Source organism: Arachis ipaensis, chromosome B06 (assembly GCF_000816755.2).
Source record: "Arachis ipaensis cultivar K30076 chromosome B06, Araip1.1, whole genome shotgun sequence".
Lineage (NCBI taxonomy): Eukaryota > Viridiplantae > Streptophyta > Magnoliopsida > Fabales > Fabaceae > Arachis > Arachis ipaensis.
The window spans coordinates 103,491,206-103,505,477 of NC_029790.2; the positions used below are offsets into that span (position 1 = coordinate 103,491,206).

Genomic DNA, 14,272 nt, shown 5'->3' on the forward strand with positions numbered 1-14,272 from the left:
ACCACTTTATTACAAGATTTTCTCGAGTTGTCTTTTTAGTTAGGAAAAGTATAGGTAGATAATGAAAATACTAAATAATGTGAACAATGAATATATCGAATGTTCATTTCACTAGGTGTGTGGATGGTTATTCTAATATTAAAATTTAGGTGGGTAATTTAAAGGTGTAATGTGTTTTGATTTGATTGGTGGTTGTTCATGTACCAATTAGTTAACATGAGAACATGCATGAAGTATTATCTTTTCTAATACTTAAATTAATACTTATTTAAATTTATTTGAGATTGTCTTTTTCTGACACTTAAAATAACACCTTTTTAAAATTTTTTTAGGTTGTCTTTCTGTTGTCTAAAATAATGCTTTTTAAGTGTTCTTGAATTGTATTCTATTTTAATATCTAAAGTAACTATTTTTTTCATTCCTTTTACGATACCTAAAACAACGTTTGTCTAAGTTTATTTAGAATGGTCTTTTTCTGACACTTAAAATAATACTTTTTTAAATTTTTCTTAGGTCGTCTTTTTAAGGTCTAAAATAATACTTTCTGAATTTTCTTAAACTGTGTGATCTTTTTTTAATATCTAAAGCAACTCTACATTGTGTTCCTTTGATGGAATCTTAAAATAAAAATATTAAAAATAAAATAAAACATAAAATTGTAAATACGAATGTACAATATCTGCAGACATGTTTTGGTACAAAATTATCATATAAACCAAAATGATAAGTAATTAAAATTCCATTATTCCAGTATACCTAAATTTTTCTTTCTCTTAAATCACATTTTTTCCCCTATCTTATTTAACATTAAGTGTATATTAAAATATCAGTACCTCGTATTGTTCATATCTGAATATGAGCTGGTCCATATGTACATAAAGCATAGTTTTGATAAATTATTTCATGTTACAAATTTTCAATTTAGTATGAATATGAAACATATGAAATACTAAAAATAATACCTGAGAGTACAGGTTGAACGCTGTTTAGCAATATAGAGATTGCCAAGAAAGGTGACAAATCTCCAACTGCAGCTGCCACATCTTCATTTGATGTAAATATGTAAGCAAGTCTTTCCCGAAAGAATAGGAAAAATATGAACAGAAGAAACCCAATGGTGAATGACGTAAGCACCGTCACCACAATAGAAAATTTTGCACCTTTCGAGCTCCCTCTTCCAAGCTCATTTGATACTCGAACACTTCAATAATATATTAGCTTTGTTAGATGTATACTTTCTATGCTTGACATAATATCAAATTTTAAAATGATTTAATGATTTGGAGGAGTTCAATTACGTTACAATTATTTTAGGATAAGAAGCCACTCAGATAAAGACGCTAAAAACGTCTTTTTATAAAGATTTTTTTTAATAATTAAAATTTAACACATATAATCGATTAAATTATGTTATTTTTATCAAAATTAGGCTAGACAAATTGATCAAATGGTGAATTAAATCTTGAACTGGTCTAAATTAATATTTTTTTTATAGAAAATGACTACAATACCCTATTATAGAAAATGACTAAAATACTTTTATTATATATATTAATTTTGAGAATCCTAAATTTTTGCAAAATTTGCAAAATATTTTTTATTTTCATTTTGTTTTTATTTATTAATTTCTTTTTGTTTTTATATTTTCAAAACTTACAAAATGCATGCGTGGTTTGTTTTCAAATAAAAAAATCTATAAAATTATGTTTGATTGATCTTCTGTCAAAATATTATTTAATTTTCATAATCAATCGCCTTACTTTCTCTGTTTTAGATAATATTACTCCTTTTGAGCATTTTTATAATACTTTGGTTGTGTCTCTATTTTGTTCTCCTTCAATCTCATGAACATAATAAACTTGAACCTCAGATTCGCCTATAAATGTTGTTTCCTTGATTATGGCACTGAATCTTGGTTATCGTTGTTGGGATCCTATTTCTCACCAAAATTTGCATATCACGTCATGTTGTATTTTGAGAACATCACATATTTTTTAATTTGTCCTCCTTTCAATCCATTTCTCTTACCCATTCACATTTTTTTATTAATTCTATTGTTGATCGTTTTTCTAGTTATGATAATATAGGCATTGTAACAAGTTCACCTCCTGAGCCTCCTATTCTTGCACGCTTTACTGTTCCTGATGATCCAAACTCGAACAATGATCTTGCTCCTATAGTCCTTCCTCCTACGTCCACTTGTGGTACTAGGGTATGAAATCCACCTACACGTCTTCTTAATTATCATTGTTTTGTTACTATCCTTCACATTCATGGACCTAGGTCATACAAAGAAGCCTCTACAAATTCAAATTGGCAACAAGCAATGCAAAAAAAAAAAAAAAAAAAAATTAGACATTAGATAAAGCACACACTTGGGACTTAGTTGATCCTCCTTCTGATCAGGAAGTTGTGGGCAGCATAAGGTTATACAAATCAAGACTCACTCTGACAGCTCTATTGATCAATATAAAGCTTGTTTAGTTGCTCAAGGATGCACTCAAGAGTATAGTATCGATTTTGAAGAGACTTTTGCTCCTATTCTTTGACTCACATCTGTTCGATCTTTTCTTGCAACTGCTGCCATTTGCAAATCGTCTCTAAGTTAGATGGATGTGAAAAGTGTTTTTCTCAAGGATGACTTGAACAAGAAGGTGTACATAAAATCTCTTTTGGGATATTCTTGTTCTGCTAACAATGTTTGTCTAATTCGCAAGGCACTCTATAGTCTTAAGCAAGCTCCTCGAGAATAGTTTGAAAAGTTTAGCAATACTATCTGCAATTTCGATTTCACTTGCAGTCCTCATGAGAATGCTCTTTTCATTTGCAAGAGTGACAGGGGTGTTGTTCTTCTGCTATTACATGTTGATAACATGATCATTACTGGGGATGACGTTGATGGTATCATTGATCTTAAAGCAAGTCTTCACCACCACTTTGAGATGAGCGACCTTAGATCTCTTAGTTATTTTCTTGATCTTGAAGTTATCTCGTCAATTGATGACATCTATCTTTCTCAAGCAAAGTATGCATCTAATCTTCTTGCTAGGGTTGGGATAATTGATAGTCACACAAAATCTACTCCTCTTAAGCCTAATGCTCGCTTTACTCCTATGGATAGAACTACTTTGGATAATCTCACTCTCTATATACAGTTGGTTGGTGGACTTGTCTACCTACCTGTTACTCAACTAGATATTGCCTATATTGTTCGTGTTGTTAGCCAATTTTTATGAGCACCACGGACTACTTATTATGGTGTTGTTCTTCGAATTCTTTGCTATATCAAAGGTACTATGTTTTAGGGTCTTCATTTTTTCGCTCAATCTTCTTTAATCCTTCAAGCATATTTCAAAAATGATTGGCCAGGTGATCCCACTGATTACCATTCTGCTACTAGTTATTTTTTGTTCCTTGATGACTCTATAATCTCCTGGCGTGCCAAGAAATAAACTTTTACCGTTTGATCAAGTATAGAAGTAAAATATCGTACTTTGGCTAACACTTTTGTTGAAATCATTGTAATTCATTGGCTTTTTGAAGATTTAAGAGCTACTTAGCCTTCTTCTACTGATCTCTATTGTGATAATAGAAGTGATTCAGATTGCCCATAATGATGTCTTTCATGAGCGCACCGAACACATTGAAAATGACTATCATTTTGTATGACAATAACTTCTCATTGGTGCTATTCGTCTAATCGCTATTGGGGCTATGGACTGGACAACTGATATTTTTACCAAAGCTCATAATCCTACTAATTTTTGAAATTTATTATCCAAACTCCAGACGATCTGCTTAGTTTTCACTTGAATTTGAGAGAGATATTAGAATATAATATATGGTTAGTAGATTAAGTTAATATAGTTGGTATGTAGTGGAAGATTAGTATAGTAGATAAATGTTTAGTAGAGTTATTAGTAATTATAGTAGTTATTATCAGTATATATATGTATCAACCGTTGTATCAGATAAAACACATTTTTTTCTCTCTGTGTGTTTATAACATATTGAATGCATGATATTACCTGGCTGCAGCCATGAAACCAAGAGAAATCATCATTTCCCATCCATTGATGTTGAGGCTGAAAATAATAAACTTTAATATATTTAGTTGGACAAGTTATAATCTATTGTCAATACATAAGAAGGAAAAATGTTGAAGTAGTAAAGTGAAAATGCAAATGAAATATTACCATATGGATAAAGCATCGATTTCAACCTCTGCATTTTCCACGCTACCTGTCAAAAGAACTAATATTGTGTTGTACCACAGCTCGAGACTGTAAATTGTACCATAATTTAAGTTAGCATGCATGCCTTCGATTATTCTTTCCCACACATTTACTTTCTTTTAATTTACAATACTACCAAATCTACTTATATACTCAATTTTATATTCTAACCTTAAATATATCATCTTCAATATACGTAGTCACATGTATTTTTGAGAAGACAAAAATGAAAATGTGATTTATTTCTGTAATATTCAATGGACATTTTCTCATTTTTTAAGTCATGATTGCCCCACACTTTAAGTGTATTCTATAATTAATGTAGAATTATTATATATCTGTACCTTTTGCTGTTGTCAAATATTTAAAGCAGGTGCTTTTTCAAGGAGCAAATTGCTGATGATCATGAGATTTTTTTAGGGACGAAAATTTTTTTACTATATTTTCAACGAGTTTGAATTAGATACTAATTATGTTAGGTCTATTAATTATATTTTTATTTGTTGTAAATAACAAAACTTTTAATTTTGGAACGCTCTTTATACACATTTTCATGAGTAACTCCGGTTAAATACTTAGAAAATGTTTAGAACGATAGGATAGAAATAGACACAAAGAGTGATAAAAAAAAACACACAAACACAAAAGAAGTGTAAAAATGTATAGGAACCAAAATATTTCAATCATAATCAGCCATAACTTTTCAAAATTGAGTTTATTTATACCATCATTATATATATTGAATTTTTATCACACTCTCTTATCACACAACTTATCACAGATTTCATTCTTCCCACATATTAATCATAGTATATCCCTAATTATTAGGACGTAATGTATCACATATTAATGATATCTAATATAATTTAATTTTCGTATTTATTATTACACTAAAGACTAATCATAATAATATTCTTTAATTGACATTAATTTTAATTTAATTTATTTTATTTTGTAACCAGTCACCTTTTCATTGATTCACCTCATTCCACCTCATTCACAAGAAAAAAAAATCAAATGTGAAATTTTATCATTGGCATAATAAGGCACGGTTGAAGCAATTGAAAGCTTGATGCATCAATTAGTCAGAGAGGCAGAGAAATAAGATTTGTAATTGAGGGTGCTTTATAAATTGAACCAATACGTGCATGCTATACTCTTGAAGCTTTTTGAGTCTTATTTCGGGTGGATTAAGCCAAATAATTCACAATTAACCACTACAAGAAAAATGTTGAGTACCATCGAATTTACCGTTGGATATTAGTGGCGAGTTTTTCGTCGGGTTTGGCGATAAATTCATCACTTTAAAATATTACCGTCGGAATGTTGTACTGACGATAACGTTGACGGTAATATTTTGAGGAGAAAAATAAAGAAATTTTGGCGCGCTCACTACTGTCGGATTTATCAGCAGGTAGATCCGACGGTAATGTTGTTTAGTGAAACGTTGCATTTTAGGCACACGAAAGACATAACCGTCGGATCAATCTGACGGTAAATTTAGCGCTAAATTCAAATGCAAAGCCTGTCCCCCTCATTTGTTCGACGCCGTTCTCTCTCTCTCTCTCTCTCATCGTCTGCTCACAACTCCGAGGGCAACAGTCACGTGGCCACCGCTGGAGCTTGTTGCCGACGTCGCCACCGCACCTGAAGCACCCGCTGTCACCGCCGTTGCACGTGCTCGTCAAATCTATTGCTACTGCTGTCTCCATCACATCCTCTGCCGCAGTTGCTGCTCACGTCACCGTCACCACTGCTTCTGTCACCACGATATTAAAGAAAGACTAAAGCCACTATCATTAAATTGGTTTGTTAGTATGGTTATTATATTTTTTCATGTTACTTTGTGAGTTTAACATTTTATTAGGGTTGTTATTAAATTAGTGGTTAAATTTACTTAATGAAGTATGTTATTAGGGTAGTTGTGTTAATTTAATGTAAGTAAAAATAAAATTTGTCATGTCTCTTATTAGTTTGGTTGGATTAAGAATTAGGTTTTAATTGATTAGAATAATGAGTTTTACCTATTCTTTGAAATTAGTTTTCGAATTAGTTTCATCTTGTGAATTTCATAAGTAATCCTTTTTATTAGGAAGATGCTATTTTCTTTGAGCTCAGTTGGAGTTTTCTTTTTTTGTTGTTTGTGCAGTAATATTCCAGGTTGGTTTTCTATCTCTGAATATAATTAATTGTTTAAATTTTATGTTAGACTTCCTTTTCCTAGGATAGAGTTTTAGGAAGAAAGTGGGAGAAGGTCGCGTAGTGACGCCTTCTCGAAACCTTTGTTTGCTGGAAAATTGTGGAGTTATAAGGGATTGTGCACTAGAATGGTTAGGATTTGATGTTTTATTGAATTCCTGTATATTATTGATTTACGCTTGCAGCTGTTTCCTATATAAAAATTGTTGTAATGGTTTGATGGATGTCGCTGAATTAAGGAGAAATTCTGCCAAATTATCGTTTAAATTATTTAAAATGTGTTTGGTTTGTCAGAAATAATAACGGTGTTCGGCGGGAGATTCTAATTATAGGGGATACTCTGCCAAAATTTCTAAAAAAGTTAATGATTTCTGTTGTTCGTTGAATTCTAGGATGTGTGTTTTGATATGATTCCAAGTCATCGTCTATAGATTTATGAGAGGAATAACGATGGCCGGGGGTTTAAAACCCGATTTCTTTGAGGCGGTTGACGCGTTTGTCACACATGTTTCCAGCATAGAACCATTTATGTCTGAAGGGATTTCTAGGTATCCATGTCAAAAGTGTCGACTGCTAAGCGGTTAGGACCTACGGACATAACGCTTTACCTCTACCATAACGGGTTCAAGGATGGGTATTGAATGTGGACGAAACACAGAGAAGTGGAAGATCAAGGGAATAACCGGTCTGCCTCTAATTTGAATAGGTCCAGTTGCCAATCAACGAGAGTTCGGGTGGTGAGAGACCTAAACATGGATGAAATGACTTGGGAAGCTAACCAAGAGAGATACAACAAGATGATGTGTGATACAACAAGTGTTACAGAATTGGAAGAGGCTAAAGAAGAGCCTAAGCCAGAAGCAAAGAGATTTCATCATCTGTTAGAAGCTGTTGCGAAACCTTTGTACGAGGGATCCGTTAATTGGGAGTTGTCTGTGTGTGTTAGAAGGATGAGTATTAAGTCGAAGTCAAATAATATCCAAGAGTCTTTTGATAAGTGGGCCACCATTTGCAACAAATTGGTACCTATAGGATAATGTGGCATCCCCCGAAACTACTACAAAACAAAGAAGCTAGTTTAAAAACTAGGCCTAAATGCGGTGAAAATTGATTGTTGTTTGAATGATTGTATGTTGTACTAAGACGGATGCAGGCCTTAATGAATACAAATTTTGTAGATCACCGAGGTTCCAAGTCAAGAGAAAACAGATTGGTAAACATCGATTAAATCCACTTAAACGGATGCCCTACTTGCCTTTAATTCCTAAGTTGAAGCAATTGTATACATCGATGAGTTCGGCCCTTCACATGACCTGGCATAGTAGTAACAAGAGAGACAATGGTATCATGATGCATCTGTCACACGGAGAAACTTGGAAGCATTTTGATCGGGTCTATCCTACATTTGCGAGCGAGCCCAAGAATGTTAGACTAGCTTTGTGCTCTGACGAGTTCGCATCAAATTTCAATTTTTGTAACGTGTGCTCTTGTTGACCCATAGTCGTGAGACCTTATAACCTGAGTCTCGAAATGTGTATGAAGGACCCATACATATTTCTAACTTGCATCATACCTGGTCCCAGCAATCTAGAGGCAAAATTAGATGCCTTCTTGTAGTCCTTGGTAGATGAGTTACAAGAGTTGTGGATACATGGTGTACAAATGTATGATATCTCGACGAAGACAAATTTCCAACTGCAGGCTGCGTTAATGTAGACCATTAACGACTTTCTTGCATACGGCATGTTGTCAGGTTGATCCGCTCAGGGTAGAATGGTATGTCTCATTTGTATGGAGGATACAAAGGCATTTTGGTTGACGAATTGCGGTAAGAATTCGTGCTTTGATTGCCATCAAAGATTTCTTGACATGGATCATCTGTTTCAGCGCAATGAAGACTCGTTAAAAAAAAAACTGAACAAGAAGAGGCACTTATGAAGTTTTATAGTAGGCAAGTTTGGTAGCGTGTCAGAAGAATCCCACAGATCATCGATAATGGGGTAGGTCTGAGACCTCCGGGATATGGCAGGGAGCATAATTGGACTAAACAGAGTATATTTTGGAATTTGTCTTATTGGAAAGACAACTTGGTTCGATATTGTCTTGATGTGATGAACATTAAAAAAACGTGTTTGATAACATCATGCATATAGTAATAGACGTTGAGCGAACATAGGACAACGATAAGGCTAGGTTAGATTTGATGGACATTTGCTGGCGGCCAGATCTAAACTTAAAGAGACTTGATAACAGGTGGTGGGTTAAACCAAATGTGGTGTTCTCTTTAACGAAGGAGCAGATGCAAAATGTTTGTAGTTGTAGGTAAATTAGAGGATTAAGATTTTCTGATGGTTACACCTCTAATTTGGACATGTGTATAAACGTGTCACAGGTTAGGCTTGCTGGGTTGAATGGTCATGACTATCATGTAATCATGGAGTCTTTGCTTCCGATCGCGTTCAAAGAACTTCTAACCAACATTTGGAAATCCCTCACAGAAATAAGGGAGTTATTTAGGGAGTTATGTGCTACGAAACTTAGCATTAATGACCTCACAATCATGATAAGAATATTCCCATCATACTTTGTAAGCTAGAGAGGATATTGCTTCCATCATTTTTTGACGTTATGGAACATACATTTAGCAATCCATCTACCATAGAAATACTATGTGGGCCGGTCTAATTTCGATGGATGTATCCATTGAGAGGATGATTGATTCATTCAAGGGCACCGTGAAGAACAGAGTTTGGATTGAGGGTAGCATCTGCGAAACATTCATAGTTAAGGAAACTTCTGCATTTTGCTTTTCTATTTTTAGTCTCATGTTTAGTCGCGTAGAAGAAAGATTGTAAGAAATGATGAGAGGCGAGAATCCTCATCAAGTGCAACAATATACCGAATCTTTTTGTCGGAAGGAGATACAATAGATGCGAGCGGTGACTACTAGTTAAAGCAGATGGAGGTCGATACCACACATCTACATGTGTTGCTTAACTGTGACCAAATTTCATCCTACCTCATGTGAGTTGTTTAAGTCTTTGTAAATATTGCAATGAGTAACATACTAATTGAATTACAGTATTTCTGTTACACTACGTACAAGGTGCGCATGTTTAAATGTGAATGGTATGATTCGAGTTTGCGATAAGAAACACGAAAGCACAAGGACTATGATATCACTGAAGTTAATATAACTAGGAAATATAGGCACTACGATTCTTTTATACTACCTCAAAATACATGATAGGTATACTATTTGCTTTATCGGGGTTCATGTAAGTCTAATTGGGTGGTTGTGGTTAAGATTAAGCCAAAAGGTCGCATCGAGTCTGATGATATGATAGAGGGTTAGAAACCTTACCAAATTGATGATCCAACTCCTTCGAAAACAGTGTTTGATACCGGTGAGCCAATCTCCCTTAGGTCTGCTATTATGGATGATAACATCATTGACCTCAGACTAGATACTGACTAACTTCCAGCAAAGGACGACGATCTTCAAGAAGACGATGGGGTCGATGGCGACAAAGAAGAGGAAAACGAGTTCGATGATAATTAGGAAACTACATTAGAAGAAGAGGATGGTGAACCAGAAGAAGAAGATGATGAATCTGATTAGGGTTAATGTAAACATAGTTCTGTAATATGTATTTCTTTAAAACCCTAATTGTATTTGTAATATATATTTCAGTGACTGTGAACATAGTTCTATAAATGTAAAATAGTTGGCACTGTTTCAGATATTTTTAGTTACCATCATTCAGTATTTGTAATTTATATTTTTTATACTTCACATCAGGTTGGAAGCACTATTTTTATTGTTAATTATCAGGGTACACTAGAGATAGATGGAAAAAGATAATTTTAAAAAATGAAAATGCTACCGTAGGAATTATCGTCAAAATTTTCCAACGGTAACGTTATTTTAAAAAAATTTCAAAAAACCATTTCTGTCGGCATTACCGTCGGATGAATCCGTTAGTAATATAGCGGGAAAATGAACAATGTGGCGCCAATGTTACCGTCGAAAATTTTCGACGGTAACGTCCAACACGATCCATTTTCATACTAACTATATTCCGTTGTAGAATATGGCGGTAATTATCATCGACTGTAAACTTTTACCGGTGAGGTTTATATCATCCGATTGTTTCTAACGGTAAATCCGACGATAATAAACTTATCGTCAGATTTTTTTATATTTTTCGACGGTAAATCCAACGGTACTCAACGTTTTTCTTATAGTGAATTGTAATTTTTTTTTTTTTGATAGTATGGCATTTGAATTCGATCTTAGGACAGTGCCTATGTCGGTAGGAGTTGAAGAAGTTGAACAACAAATAGACTCACTCGATGAGATTGTTCACAGTCAAGTAATTTTTTATAGTATGAAAAATCATACTATCTTTGATGAGGTATGAGATATCATTTATAGTTTCGTGATTATGCTATTCATAAGTTTATATACATAACATCAACAATTACATGCAACTAACATCAAAAAATTAAATTAATGTTTATTAGTTATTACATCCACACACATATCATTTTTTAGTTATTGCATAAGTAACTATCAAGTTAACACAATGTTTTTAAATTTTACCATAATTGAATTAAAAAAAAATGCCAAATCCTTAAAATAATATATTCAATTGATAAATTTACTCATAACATCCATAATTTCATACACATAACATCCATAATTTCATATTAATAACATCTATAATTTCATATATATGATGTCCATAATTAATAAATCTTTATAATTAATATTACCAAATTTTAAACTATGTGTATTATTGTATTCTTCAAATTATCTCATATGTGCACTTAAAATGGATCATGATTTTAATTATTTTAATTTTTTTATTTAATATTCATATGTATGCTTATTTATTGATTTTAATATGATGGGTTAATAATTACTTTTAAAAATTTATTTTTAATTTTTGTTTATTTTTCATTCTTTATTTTTTATTTTCTAATAGTCTATATGTAAAATATGAGTTGTATAGTAGAAGTTGTTAAAATTTTTTAATTTAATATTCATAATTTTATATGTATAACATCTTTAATTTTAAACACATAATATTTATAATCAATGAATTAGTGCTAATTTATTATTTATTATTTTATTTTGTAGGTCAAAAACTAATAATTTTAGAAATTTTTGATTTTCAATAAATAGAGACTAATCAAATTTAAGATTTTTTTATTTTTTATAAAATGTATTAAGGCAATTTGAGATTTTTTTTAGGATTAAAAATATCAGAATTTAAAATTTGTATTTGAAAAAAAAGTTATAGAATTTTGAATCTAATAATGAAGGAGAATTTTTTGAGATTTAGTTTATATTAAATTTAAAATTGACTTTTAGTATAATTAAATGAGAGAAGATAGTTATAGAAAGTAATTAATTATATCAATTAAGTTAAGAGAGTGATTTTCACTCTCTTATCAGTACAAATATTATTGATTATGTATTTTATTTACAGTTGGGCTACACATCCAAGTAATTTTCTATCCAAGTCCAACCAAGCAGGCCCAATACCAAAAAATCAATCTCATTAATGAAACATATATTACACACGCAGAAACCCCCCAAACAATATGTATTAAAATATAAAATACATATTAAAAATAAGTTAAACTACATGTCAATTTATATAAAAATTTATAATAGTAACTGATTTTAGTACGGTAATTGATTTTAATTTTAATGTAAAAAATAATATTTTTGTTTAACAATATAAAGAGGAGTTGAAGTTGAAGGAAGAGAAAGGTAGAAGGCTCACCACAACATAGCACCAGAAGAAAGAGAAATCTTAGCAACAGGCCATAGATCTCTGAATGCCAAGAAAGAGAATCCCTTCCATGTCTCCGGGCACCAACCACAGGTAATGTAGACAACTTGACCAATGTTGGGAATCCAATACGCCAAACATGTTGAACTCATTGCGCCAAGAATCCCCAGCTTCAACTTCACCGTCAAAAGCCAAGACAGTAGCGTATGAAACAGGACACGACGGGGATTGAGAAGAGCGAAATGGTGCCGGCTAGTCGCGCAATGGTTTGGTCTTGGCGCAAGAGAATCAAGATTGGGGTGGTGAAGATGAAGATGGGAACAAGTATGAGTGCTGTTAAAAAGAGAAGTATCCATGATTTTTGCAGAAAGAGTCCCATTCTGCTGTATTGTTTTGCACCGTATGCTTGTCCACAAAGTGTTGACAGTGCACTCGCCATTCCTAACTATCAATTCACATATCCAACACTATTTATTAGTTAAATATATCAAATAATTCAATAACTTTAATTATTATATTTACAAATAAATATCATTTTATTAAAAAAAATTTTGAGAATCAACATTGTAGACAACATTTAATAATCAATACAGAAAAATATATAAAACTTTTAAAATTAAGAACATTTGAAACTCAGATAAAAAAAAAATATTTAAAATTCAAACTCAATAAAAACTCATTTTTAGTGAACTTTACAATAAATTTATTGGTTCTTCCTTTTGGTTAAGTTATATTAGAGGAGGCTCAAATTCAAAATCTTCCGTTTAGAAAAGGGGATATATGCCATTTGAACTACTGTTGATTGTCAATTCGTTGGTTTTAACAAGTTTGTTTGCATACACTAAACTCTAACAACTAGTCTGGCGGCCCAAAATTTGTCAGCTCATACTATTGAAATAAAGCTTTTGAAATGTCAGGGCAAAAAGAAACAAATCGTTGCCCACAAAGCTCAAACTTATACACACCCGAATTAAAAAAAATTTTACTTGAACTAATCAAGTGATTTTTAATAAAATAAAATCCAGTGATAAACATTCAGTTCAAATATAAACAATGTATGGTATAAAAACAAAGAGTTACAAGAGAATTAAAATGTGATTGTTAACTACGTATTGATTAGAAAACTATTCATAAAATTTACCTTTTCGTTTTGCATTCCAGTTAACAGGTTTTAAATTAATGATAGCTAGCTAAAAGTTAATTAAATCTATTATATTGATAAAAAAAAAAGAAAAAGAAAAAAGGAATGAAGAGTGGAAATTTTGTGAATATTTACCAGAATGCCATTGGCAAACCTAACGACAATAGTGAATACAAGTGCAAAGGCAGCTAGTTCCTTTGATCCAACATGACCAATAAATGCTTGGCTAATTATATTGATCCCAAACGTTGAAAATCTTGTGAATATGGCTGGGAATGCCACAGCCCACATTGCCTTGCTCTCCTTCCATGTCTTCTTCATTAATGTCAATTCCTCCTCCTCTTCTTCTTCGTCTTCTCGGGGATTATCATTATTATTATTGCTAATAATGGATCTGATATCCTTGTACTTAATTGTGGGGGTTAACCAGTTAAGCAAGAGTTTAGGATAATCAATGAAAAACCCCATTTAAGATATTGGTAATGGCAAATATGGATTGTTGTCTGCTTTGATTAATTAGTTGAAGAATGATGATAAAATATATAACAAGGAATGTTCAAGAGTTTGAATAGAAGTGTGATGAGATATTTGTGGGGGTTCTAGCTAAATATGTGTAGATTAATTAGGAATTAGAATTGTGGTGTCATTTTTTAATTGGTGCCAATGGGGCAAATAAAAAGCCTTAGGAAATCAAACAACTAGAATATATTATTGCACTCGAGTCTCACGAAGACATGAGAAGTGATGGGATCTTTAATAATTTTCGTTTGAATATACACATGCCATTGTCATCATATACTACTAATTTAGCAAGTGTTCTATTCCTAAACAACAATTAATAAAGAAAAAAAATTCCTTCGAAGAGTATACAAAAAATCCTCCTATTTAAG

General features: G+C 32.2%; 1 pseudogene; it reads right to left on the reverse strand.

The window, feature by feature from the left end:
- The window catches only part of LOC107647187, a 15,081-nt pseudogene extending 1,106 nt beyond the window's left edge, over positions 1-13,975 (reverse strand).